Consider the following 3,113-nt stretch of genomic DNA (forward strand, 5'->3'; position numbering starts at 1 on the left):
GTCTTGATTCAGCTTTGGCTTGTAGAATCAGTCAAGAAAATTGTCCATTTCATTTAGATTTTCAAATTTTGTGGCATATAGACTTTGGAAGTAAGACCTAATTATTGTTTGGATTTCTTCAGTGTCTGTGGTTATGTCCCCCTTTTCGTTTCTGATTTTGTTGATTTGGGTGGTGTCTCTCTGCCTTTTAGTAAGTTTGGCTAAGGGTCTGTCTATCTTGTTGATTTTCTCAAAGAACCAGCTCTTGGTTTCATTGATTCTTTGAACTGTTTTATTTGTTTCTAATTGATTGATTTCAGCCCTGAGTTTGATTATTTCCTGCTGTCTACTCCTCTTTGATCTGTCTGCTTCTTTTTTTTTCTAGGGCTTTTAAGTGAGCCATTAAGTTGCTTTCATGAGATGTTTCGAATTTCTTCTTGAAGGTGCTTAGTGCTATGAACTTTCCTCTTAGCACTGCTTTCATTGTGTCCCATAAGTTTGGGTATGTTGTGCCTTCATTTTCATTGAATTCTAGGAAGTCTTTAATTTCTTTCTTTATTTCTTCTCTGACCCAGCTGTTACTTAGAAGCAAGTTTTTCAGTTTCCATGTACATGTAGGCCTTTTGCTATTTTTGTCATTGAGGTCGAGCTTTAGTCCATGGCGATCAGACAGGATACAGGGGATTATTTCAATCTTCTTGCTTCTGTCGAGTCTTGCTTTTTGACCAACTATATGGTCTATTTTGGAGAAGGTTCCATGAGGTGCTGAGAAGAAGGTAAATTCTTTTGTGTTAGGGTGAAAATTTCTGTAGATGTCTGTGAGGCACATTTGATTCATGACTTTGGTCAGAGTTATTGTTTCTTTGTTTAATTTTTATTTTGTTGACCAGTCTTTTGTTGAGAGTGGGGTGTTGAAGTCTCCCACTACTAATGTGTAAGTATCTATGTGTGGTTTAAGTTTTATTAAAGTTTCTTTTGCAAATGTGGGTGCACTTGTATTTGGGGCATAAATGTTAAGGATTGTGATATCTTCCTGCCGGATATTTCCATTGATGAGTATGAATTGTCTTTCTCTATCTCTTTCTTAATTTTGGTTGAAAATCTATTTTATTAGATATTTAAAAATATGGAATGCTTTACTAAGTTGCTTGTCATCCCTGCACAGGGCCCATGATAATCTTCTCTATATTGTTCCAATTTTAGTATATGTGCTGCTGAAATAAGCACCACCATTTTGTTTCTATGCCAATATCATGCAGTTTTTATTACTATTACTCTGTAGTACAGCTTGATATCAGGGATGGAGATACCTCAAGATGATCTGTTGTTGTACAGGAACTTTTTGGCAATTTTTAGTTTTTTGTTTTCCCATATGAAGTTGGGAATTTTCCTTTCAAGTTCTGTAAAGAATTGTGTTGGTATTTTGAAGATAATTGCATTGAATCTGTACAATGCCTCTGGAAGAATGGCCTTTTTCACTATGTTAATCCTACTGTTCCATGAGCACAGGAGATCTTTCCATCTTCTGGTATCTTCTTCAATTTCTTTCTCAAGAGACTTGAAGATTTTTTCAAACAGGTGTTTTACTTGCTTGGTTAGAGTCACACCAAGGTACTTTATGTTTTTAGTTATATCATGAAGGGTGTTGTTTCCCTAATTACTTTCTTAGTATTTTTGTCTTTGGTATAGAGGAGAGCTTCTGATTTTTTTTAATTAATTTTTGTATCTAGCCGCTTTGCTGAAAGTGTTTATAGGCTGAAGAAGTTCTCTGGTTGAATGTTTGGAGTTGCTCATGTATACTATCATATCATCTGTGAATCATGATACTTTGACTTCTTCCTTTCCAATTTGTATCCCCTTGATCTCCTTTAGTTGTCTTATTGCTCATTCAAGTATAATGTTGAAGTTACATGGAGAGATTGACAGCCTTGCCTCATCCCTGATTTCAGTGGGATTAATTTAAGTTTCTCTCCATTGAGTTTGATGTTGTCTATAGGCTTGTTGTATATTGTCTTTACTATGTTTAGGTATTTGCCCTGTATCCCTGATATCTCCAACACTTTAAACATGAATGGGTGTTGGATTTTTGTCAAATGCTTACTTTTGAAAAAATCTGTCTTTTTTTTTTTTTTTTTTTGATTTTTGAAATTGCCATCTTTTTTTTTTTTTTTTTTTTTTCCAATGCAGTTTATTCAGGAACATTGAACAATCCTCGGACCCCGGGGAAAGCCAGCCCACAGCTTAAATAGCCTCTGGGTAGCCAACCCCAGCATGCCACGTGGGCAATGCAGATAGGTCCACATACATGGAAGCAAGCCAGATCCTCGGCCTTAGCCAAATGTGGAGTTGTTCCTGACAGAGAGCACTCACCATCGGGAAGGTGGAAGGCGGAAACCAGCTCCATCTTTAAGGCATAGCATTCCGCAGTTCTCTACAGTTCCCCCTTTTTGTTTTAGACGCATCAGGCAAGAGTAGAGGTCTGATCTCTGATATTAGAAATAAATTGGGACTTTGTACAGATGTTCATTTAGGTGTCATCCACCCAAAGAGCATCGGACCCGTCCGATACCTTTTTCTCAGAGGCGGGACCTGGGGCATCAACCCACAATGGGTAGAGGCCAGCGTAAAAGCTCAAATCTGTCTTTTTAAATGATAACTTATCATTTGTAGAGATTATAGTCAGACATATGATCTTTGAAATGCAGGAGATTAAATATGTACAGTCAGCATGGTAGGAAAACATACTTGCATTGAGAAAACTTCACCCTTGAAATGTTGAGAATACATAGTCTGCTTATATCCATTTAGTTCCAAAATTTGTATGTAGGAGCTAAATAGAATTATCTCTTTAGGATTATTAATAAGTATTTCTCTATGAGTATATAATATAGTTAATGCTTCAGATACATACATTTACAGTATGGGTTATAGTTAATCAAATAAGGAAACGTTAGAGAATAATGTCGATTATTTTAAATAATACTTTTTGTTTGGTAGCCCATGTCAGATCAGTGTCCAAGTGGGTTCCATAGTAATGGGAACAGGGACTGTCTCTGACATGAACTGTTTGGCCTGCTCTTTGATCACCTCACCCTGATGGGGGAGCAGCCTTACCAGGCCACAGAGGAAGACTA

General features: G+C 36.8%; 1 non-coding gene across 1 annotated transcript; it reads right to left on the minus strand.

Annotated features, from left to right (window-relative positions):
• Positions 1-1,099: 1,099 nt before the first annotated feature.
• On the minus strand, positions 1,100-1,206 carry LOC132650161 (U6 spliceosomal RNA). Its single transcript, XR_009588556.1, has one exon. It is a non-coding gene; the product is annotated as a U6 spliceosomal RNA (small nuclear RNA).
• Between the last annotated feature and the right edge of the window lie 1,907 nt (positions 1,207-3,113).

Source organism: Meriones unguiculatus, chromosome X (genome assembly GCF_030254825.1).
Source record: "Meriones unguiculatus strain TT.TT164.6M chromosome X, Bangor_MerUng_6.1, whole genome shotgun sequence".
Lineage (NCBI taxonomy): Eukaryota > Metazoa > Chordata > Mammalia > Rodentia > Muridae > Meriones > Meriones unguiculatus.